Raw genomic sequence first — 9579 nt, 5'->3', positions numbered from 1 at the left:
ACACCTCCTAACAACCAACACCTCCAACTCCAGAACCAGACAATATGAAACTAACACTGGCAATCTCTGCTTGCCAGAGGCGAGTATATATAATGGAGGGAAGTGACCAACACTGAACAGCTGAGGCCATCAAAGCAGGAAAGCTCCAGCTCTCAACAGCACGGATTAACCCCTGCACTGCCAGCAGAATAATGCACTGTGTAACATAAAGGTGAAGTGCTTCAAATCAGTGCAGGAGTACGTGAAATCAGACAACACAATCATCTGGCCCCCTCTCTGTTGTGGTAAACAGGTTCTGGAAATATTGGTGTCGGATACTGGAAAAGGTGAGAAAAGTTGGCTGCCGCTCAAAGTCGGAGGTGGACAACAAAGTGCAAAATGTTCATGAGTCGGAGTGGGGCTTAAGTTTTTTAGTTTCTTTGTAAGTTTTTGGTCCTTTGAATAATTTCAGTGTTTTCTGTACTTTTCAGATTTTCACTTTACAGCGGAGGCTTCGAGAAGTGAATTATTATTGTGGAGTGAAGGGTTACTGGAGACTCCTGTGTTGGGGAAAGCAATGGAAAGTGCTGATGTGGCAAAACTACTGTGCACACAGGAATCTGCATCTACCGACCTCACTGTGCCTTGTGTTGTAGAATCACAAAATAAGAATAATGCTTTGTTGTTATTGTCAATTACAATATGGTGTTTTTCATTAACTTAAAAATAAAAAATAATTGAAAAAAGGTGATGCTGCATTGGCCGGGAATCGAACCCGGGCCTCCCGCGTGGCAGGCGAGAATTCTACCACTGAACCACCAATGCTTGCTGTGTCTGCTGATTCTGTGATTGCTGACACCTTTGTGAATAGAACTATCATTTTGTGGCAAAATAGTTGTCAGCTGTGAAAAAAGAAAGTGCGATCTGCTGGATCTCATCTGTTTATCACAATTCTTTAATTATAAGAATAGTTCCTGAAGCAGCAGCACCTTCTACAATCCAATCAAAGAGTCTTTTTTGGCGGGTTTGAGAGACGAACGGACATGTCCTTTAATATGCTAATCGTCTTTTAAAGCCTGAACTTATAAACAGTAGGTCGTTTTCCCATACAAATTAATAGGATCATTTTTTTAAATCATTTTATTTGTGCTTTTTCCTTTATTTTTTTTCAATGGACGCCCTTAAAATATGTCACAAAAAGACGCAATGTGAACGAACCCTTAGACTGACGTCGCTGCTGCTCAAAACGCCCAGATGACCTGTGTTGTGGCCAAAGTCGAGGTGTTGACCATGGCCGGGGCTCCCTAAGCTTCCTCTTGGGCTCCATCTAGGAACCAGTTATGCTACTGCTTGGAGAATCTTTTGGGAATGGGACAACGTAATCATTATGCATTTTGAACAACGTCAACTTTTAAGGCATGTATTACTAACGGCGTTGGTCAGCCAACCCTCTCTGCTACAAGTATGGGTCGCTAGGTGGAGGAACGAGCATTGGACACTCTTGACCAAGGAGACGGGGAGTGATAGTGATCACATGGAAGACTCTTATCGTAAAGTCGGCCAAACACATAAGATGGCTGTCAGCCGTTCGTTCGTCAGATAGTCTTTACCACCGGCTTCCCACGCACGGGACATCTCATTCAGCCAAGCGCTACTGACTCTCTATGAGAGTGCGGCTGAGAGATCATAGCAAATGGCAGTTTGAAAATGGATAAGTTTGATTGACATCTCCCTGACATTCAGTTGTCCTTGGTCCCCATACACATTGGACTGCTGGCCGAACCCTTTGATGTCGGTGAGTTTGGCCGACATTAGTCTAACGGAGGCTCAAGTTTTGCTCTTGAAAGCTGAAAGCTACTTCACACCTCTTGGATTTCCATTCTCCTCAGGATTTACCCCATGACAATGACTAGAATGTGCTAGGAAGTGTGGCAGGATCCAGCTGAAATTGTCTCTTTCTCCTCTTCCCTCTCCTCACACCTTCCCATACTTCCCTTAAGTGTGACTGAACCAAATGGTAAAGGGTAAGATCACGGGAACTTAAGATTCTGCAAAGTGTCCAAGGACTCAGTATACTGAGATTTATAGGGTCAATGTATAGGGACAGAAGTCAGAGGTTGAAAGTTTGGATAGCTGAAAAAAAATTCAAAAATGTACCCATTCGGATCTCCTAAGCCTCATGGTAACCTGAAGGCATCACAAATGTGGGTTCAGAATCTGTCCATGGATTTAACATTGAGTTACCTCAGAATTTTTTTTTCTCTTGGTAACTACTGCTAGGGGTTCATTTTTTAGGAACTCCCTCAATTTGGCCTAATAGAAAAATTTGCAAATTGTCTAAGGCTGACCAGTGGCCATACACATTAGATGGCCCTTGGCCAATTGTTTGGAAGACATCCATCTCAGCGGACTACCATACAAAGAAGCGCTTGTTTGGCCGAGCGCTCCTGGGTTTTCTATGGGAAAGCTGACTGACAAATCGAACGGTGGCTTAATTCAAGGAGAACAATAAGAACGACAGTCCAAAATTGGACATGCGCAATTGACATCTCTCTAGACCATCAGTTGACTGGTGCCACCATACTTATCTCAAGGAGAACAATGAGAACGATAGTCCGAAATTGGACATGTGCAATCAACATCTCTCCAGACCATCAGCTGACTGGTGCAACCATATTTATCTCAAGGAGAACAATGCGATCAATAGTACGAAATTGGACACGTGCAGTTGACATCTCTCCAGTCCATCAGCTGACTGGTGCCACCATACTTGTCTCAAGGAGAACATTGAGAATGATAGTCTGAAATTGGACATGTGCAATCAACATCTCTCCAGACCATCAGCTGACTGGTGCCACCATACTTGTCTCAAGGAGAACATTGAGAACGATAGTCTGAAATTGGACATGTGCAATCAACATCTCTCCAGACCATCAGCTGACTGGTGCCACCATACTTGTCTCAAGGAGAACATTGAGAACGATAGTCTGAAATTGGACATGTGCAATCAACATCTCTCCAGACCATCAGCTGACTGGTGCCACCATACTTGTCTCAAGGAGAACATTGAGAACGATAGTCTGAAATTGGACATGTGCAATCAACATCTCTCCAGACCATCAGTTGACTAGTGCAACCATACGTATTAGACCAGCAACCATCCATATCGACAGAATCGGGCCGCCTACGTGGCAGGCGAGAATTCTACCACTGAACCACCAATCTTTGATGTAGAAAGGATTTTGAAAAGTTTTCAACAGTTTAAGAAAAAGAATCACCGATGAATTCCCATAGACCTAGAACAATTGTAATGAGGAGTGAAAAATACCAAAAACAAGAAAAGGCACAAATGTAGTAATGAATCCGCCCTTAATAAAAACCCTTCTATTCTATAGAGCAGACAAGACCCAAAACAGATCCAATTCTGGATGTTTTCTCTTTTTGTCGGCCCTTCCTGGAGTTTTACCAGTCGGTCCTGAGGGGCCCACACGTATCAGGTACCAGATGGCAGACGGCCATTCTGAGACGTTTCGGAAAAGAAATTCCCTGTGAGTCGGATTTTGCTGCAGATTTTTCGAAATCCTAAGCCCAGAAATGTGCAGACTCTGGTGCAGCTCTAACGCAGATCTCCATAGTAAAGTGAAAAAATAAAAATTATTTAAAAAAAAAACAAAAAACTTTAGGATCGGACACTTTTCACGGTGGGCACATGAGGTGTGAAATCTGCACCATGTTTAATGTAAATGGTGCCATGTGCAATTTACCAGCGGTGTTCGCAGCCGTACCGACCACTATGTATTTTGCGGTGGTATTTCCGCTGTAGGGGGTCTCCAGCAGAAATGGGAACATAACCTCGGCATTACGCTCACAAGTTGCACATTTGGTGTGGATTTTTCCTCTACGTACCAGCAGTTTACTTGCAACAAAATCTGCACATCACACACTGATTTTGGAGCAGATTTGGTGCAAAACACAACGCTATGAATAGTGATAGTCCTTTGTGCATGGGTCCTCCCCCCGACCTTCCTCCGACTGTACATGTCGGGGTAGAGAAACATCCGTCTCTCTCAAAGAGAACACAGGAGTGCAAGTCAAGAAGGAAAATTGTCAATGGAACGTCTGGACAAACCATTGTTTGGATGACCAGCATCTATTGTGTCATTGTGGGCTTCAAAGTTGTTTAGTTATTTAAGGGGATCATTGGCCGGCAGCCAAAAGCCAACTTAGCCAAAAGCTTTTCCTCTCAATTCCTCCATAAGTGAAAACTTGGCTTGGCCAAACCAAGATGCCCAAACCGGGTTGTCAGGAGACCTCCATACCCATAACATAGTCCCCTAGTCACGCCATGGCCATCACGTACAAGCAGCTTTAGATCCATCATCCTACAGAAGCTTGGACTTACATCGAACAAGTCTAACAGTAGACACGCATGGTCCAAATTTCCTGCCTCGTCTTCAAAAATGGAAGACATTGATTATTATGGCACTTGGTAACATATTGTTGTTGTGTTTTTTTAGGTTTTTCCCATGTAAATCCCACTGTGAGGAGTGTCAATGAGAATATCTGGGAAGTCATGTTCCCAGGATCCAGGGTGATGGACGTGTAAATAAGTACACGTCCCCTTTATGTGTATGCTGCTTCTGGCCAACTTGTGTCTTGACCTGTGTCCAAGCAATGCTCCTCACACCTACCAGTCTTGGAAGGCTTTGATCTCTACTGGAGAAGTGTGGAGTCTTCACAGACCACAAGGGCTATTGTGGACCATTGTAGGACAGATGTTCTGCTGCTCTCCAAAAACCAAGGTGCCCTAGAGGTGTAATGTGAGGTTCCTGGACCTCAACACGCTATCTGCAACATAGAATATACAAGAACGAGGACTGAAACGTAAGATTGATGGAGATCTGTCAGAGAGGACCCCTCCTTGGCACATGGATGCATAAATACATCCACCTGCTTGATAACAGCAGGGGACACAATGATGGAGCCTGAGGTCACAGAAGATCCAGAGAGGGGAGGCTGGAGAACCTTCACAGGTGCCATATTCACACTCCTGGCAATAAGACACACATCCGGGCACACGACCTCAGAGACAAAGGAATATTCAGAACTCATGAGTAATGAGAGATTTAACATACTAATATAATAAACTGAATATGCAATATAGTGAACACATAATATACCTATTAATGATACAATGCACCGACCATATAATGTAATAAAGACCACATAGTATACTACCTAATAGTGAATGTGTAATATACTATCACACACTGACCACGCAATATACCATCATACACTGACCATATAATATAGTAAATATAATGAAGACCACATAGTATACTACCAAACACTGAACATAGAGAAAACCAAAAGCAAAACACAAAACAAATATCCTGGAATAAAAAAGTAAAAAATATATATATTGCAAAAATTGCATGAAGGTAGTAATAATAGTAATAATAAGGGTATTTAGTTAACATAATTTTGATCAAAATAATGGAGAAGCCATCCCGCCACGTCACGGCAACCCTTGTGGGACAGTCCTAACTCTTGTATTTAAAACCTTTCCACTTGTCAAGTGACGTAAATGTGAACAAGGACAGAGGGACTGAACCACCAGTAATAGTATAGGCCAGACAGGATGGATTTTCCAACTCAGAAAAGTTAATTATGTTAACTAAATACCCTTATTATTACTATTATTACTACCTTCATGCAATTTTTGCAATATATATATTTTTTACTTTTTTATTCCAGGATATTTGTTTTGTGTTTTGCTTTTGGTTTTCTCTGTGTAAAGGTCATGTGTTCATATGCAATTACATTTTGCATGCACATTAATTTACTTTTTCTGCTCAGACCCAGTTTCTCAAACACTGAACATGTAATATACTATCACGCACTGGCCATATTACTGTACATACTGTCATACAATGGCCGTATAAGACACCATCACACACGGACCATATAATATACCGTCATATACTGACCATATAATATACCATCATACACAAACCTTATAATATACCGTCATACACTGCCCATATAATATACCGTCATACACAGACCATATAATATACCGTCATACACTGCCCATATAATATACCGTCATACACAGACCATATAATATACCGTCATACACTGCCCATGTAATATACCGTCATACACTGCCCATGTAATATACCGTCATACACTGCCCATGTAATATACCGTCATACACTGCCCATATAATATACCTTCATACACAGACCATATAATATACCGTCATACACTGCCCATGTAATATACCGTCATACACAGACCATATAATATACCGTCATACACTGCCCATATAATATACCGTCATACACAGACCATATAATATACCGTCATACACTGACCATACAATATACCATCATACACAGACCATACAATATACCGTCATACACTGCCCATATAATATACCGTCATACACAGACCATATAATATACCGTCATACACAGACCATATAATATACCGTCATACACTGACCATATAATATTCCGCCATACACAGACCACATAATATACCGTCATACACTGACTATATAATATACCATCATACACTGAGCATACAATATACCATCACACACAGCCCATATAATATACCGTCATACACTGTCCATATAACAAACTGTGATACACTGAGCATATAATATACCGTCATACACAGACCATATAATGTATCATCATACAAAGCTATATATCACATACCAGCCACATTCTATGATTAAGCACATGAGGACCGCTGCCGGGAACTTGTAGCACGTGGCTCTGTGGCGCAATGGATAGCGCATTGGACTTCTAGCTGGTGCAGTCATTCAAAGGTTGTGGGTTCGAGTCCCACCAGAGTCGCTTTTTTTTACCTCCGTTCTCTCGGCGCTGCGGTCACAGACGCCGCAATTTATTATGTATTTCATTGTTGGACACGGAGGGGGGAGACGCGGGCACCGAGGGGGGAGAGCGCGGACACGGGCACGGTACTTGTTGCCTCCATGTAGACAGCGCTCCGCGCCTTATATAAAGAGCAGGTGGAAAACAACATGAGGAAGAAGCTGCTGTACCGGAACACCGCTGCTCACCTGAAGACCGGAGCGTCACACCGCGCAGCCCGAGCACCGGGGAGACGGCAGAGACCGGCAGCCTCCTGCACAGGGGGTGAGGAGCCCATCCACATTACCCCACCTCCCCCTCCTCCTCATATACTATTACCCCACCTCCCCCTCCTCATATACTATTACCCCATCTCCTCCTCCTCCTCATATACTATTACCCCATCTCCTCCTCCTCCTCATATACTATTACCCCATCTCCTCCTCCTCATATACTATTACCCCATCTCCTCCTCCTCATATACTATTACCCCATCTCCTCCTCCTCCTCATATACTATTACCCCATCTCCCCCTCCTCCTCATATACTATTACCCCATCTCCCCCTCCTCCTCATATAATATTACCCCATCTCCTCCTCCTCCTCATATACTATTACCCCATCTCCTCCTCCTCCTCATATACTATTACCCCATCTCCTCCTCCTCCTCATATACTATTACCCCATCTCCCCCTCCTCATATACTATTACCCCATCTCCTCCCCCTCCTCATATACTATTACCCCATCTCCTCCTCCTCCTCATATACTATTACCCCATCTCCTCCTCCTCATATACTATTACCCCCATCTCCTCCTCCTCATATACTATTACCCCATCTCCCCCTCCTCCTCATATACTATTACCCCATCTCCTCCTCCTCCTCATATACTATTACCCCATCTCCTCCTCCTCATATACTATTACCCCATCTCCTCCTCCTCATATACTATTACCCCATCTCCTCCTCCTCCTCATATACTATTACCCCATCTCCCCCTCCTCATATACTATTACCCCATCTCCCCCTCCTCATATACTATTACCCCATCTCCTCCTCCTCATATACTATTACCCCATCTCCTCCCCCTCCTCATATACTATTACCCCATCTCCCCCTCCTCCTCATATACTATTACCCCATCTCCTCCTCCTCCTCATATACTATTACCCCATCTCCTCCTCCTCATATACTATTACCCCATCTCCCCCTCCTCCTCATATACTATTACCCCATCTCCTCCTCCTCATATACTATTACCCCATCTCCCCCTCCTCCTCATATACTATTACCCCATCTCCCCCTCCTCCTCATATACTATTACCCCATCTCCCCCTCCTCCTCATATACTATTACCCCATCTCCCCCTCCTCATATACTATTACCCCATCTCCCCCTCCTCCTCATATACTATTACCCCATCTCCTCCTCCTCCTCATATACTATTACCCCATCTCCTCCTCCTCATATACTATTACCCCATCTCCCCCTCCTCCTCATATACTATTACCCCATCTCCCCCTCCTCCTCATATACTATTACCCCATCTCCCCCTCCTCCTCATATACTATTACCCCATCTCCCCCTCCTCATATACTATTACCCCATCTCCTCCTCCTCCTCATATACTATTACCCCATCTCCTCCTCCTCCTCATATACTATTACCCCATCTCCTCCTCCTCATATACTATTACCCCATCTCCCCCTCCTCCTCATATACTATTACCCCATCTCCCCCTCCTCATATACTATTACCCCATCTCCTCCTCCTCATATACTATTACCCCATCTCCCCCTCCTCCTCATATACTATTACCCCATCTCCCCCTCCTCATATACTATTACCCCATCTCCTCCTCCTCATATACTATTACCCCATCTCCCCCTCCTCCTCATATACTATTACCCCATCTCCCCCTCCTCCTCATATACTATTACCCCATCTCCTCCTCCTCATATACTATTACCCCATCTCCCCCTCCTCCTCATATACTATTACCCCATCTCCTCCTCCTCCTCATATACTATTACCCCATCTCCTCCTCCTCATATACTATTACCCCATCTCCCCCTCCTCCTCATATACTATTACCCCATCTCCCCCTCCTCCTCATATACTATTACCCCATCTCCTCCTCCTCATATACTATTACCCCATCTCCTCCTCCTCCTCATATACTATTACCCCATCTCCCCCTCCTCATATACTATTACCCCATCTCCTCCTCCTCATATACTATTACCCCACCTCCTCCTCCTCATATACTATTACGCCATCTCCCCCTCCTCCTCATATACTATTACCCCATCTCCTCCTCCTCATATACTATTACCCCATCTCCACCTCCTCCTCATATACTATTACCCCATCTCCCCCTCCTCATATACTATTACCCCATCTCCTCCTCCTCATATACTATTACCCCATCTCCCCCTCCTCCTCATATACTATTACCCCATCTCCCCCTCCTCATATACTATTACCCCATCTCCTCCTCCTCATATACTATTACCCCATCTCCTCCTCCTCATATACTATTACCCCACCTCCTCCTCCTCATATACTATTACCCCATCTCCTCCTCCTCATATACTATTACCCCATCTCCTCCTCCTCATATACTATTACCCCATCTCCCCCTCCTCCTCATATACTATTACCCCATCTCCTCCTCCTCCTCATATACTATTACCCCATCTCCTCCTC

General features: G+C 44.0%; 2 non-coding genes across 2 annotated transcripts; one reads left to right on the top strand and one right to left on the bottom strand.

The window, feature by feature from the left end:
* Positions 1–733: 733 nt before the first annotated feature.
* TRNAG-GCC (transfer RNA glycine (anticodon GCC)) lies at positions 734–804 on the bottom strand. The gene has a single exon. It is a non-coding gene; the product is annotated as a tRNA-Gly (tRNA).
* Positions 805–6766: 5962 nt separating this feature from the next.
* TRNAR-UCU (transfer RNA arginine (anticodon UCU)) lies at positions 6767–6851 on the top strand. The gene is given in 2 exon segments: positions 6767–6803; positions 6816–6851. It is a non-coding gene; the product is annotated as a tRNA-Arg (tRNA).
* The last annotated feature ends 2728 nt before the right edge of the window (positions 6852–9579 follow it).

The sequence above is a fragment of the Dendrobates tinctorius genome, unplaced genomic scaffold (assembly GCF_039654945.1).
Source record: "Dendrobates tinctorius isolate UK_male_01 unplaced genomic scaffold, ASM3965494v1 ptg000151l, whole genome shotgun sequence".
Taxonomy (NCBI): domain Eukaryota; kingdom Metazoa; phylum Chordata; class Amphibia; order Anura; family Dendrobatidae; genus Dendrobates; species Dendrobates tinctorius.
The sequence above is the reverse complement of the archived record's forward strand: the minus strand, read 5'-3'. Positions and strand labels throughout refer to the sequence as shown.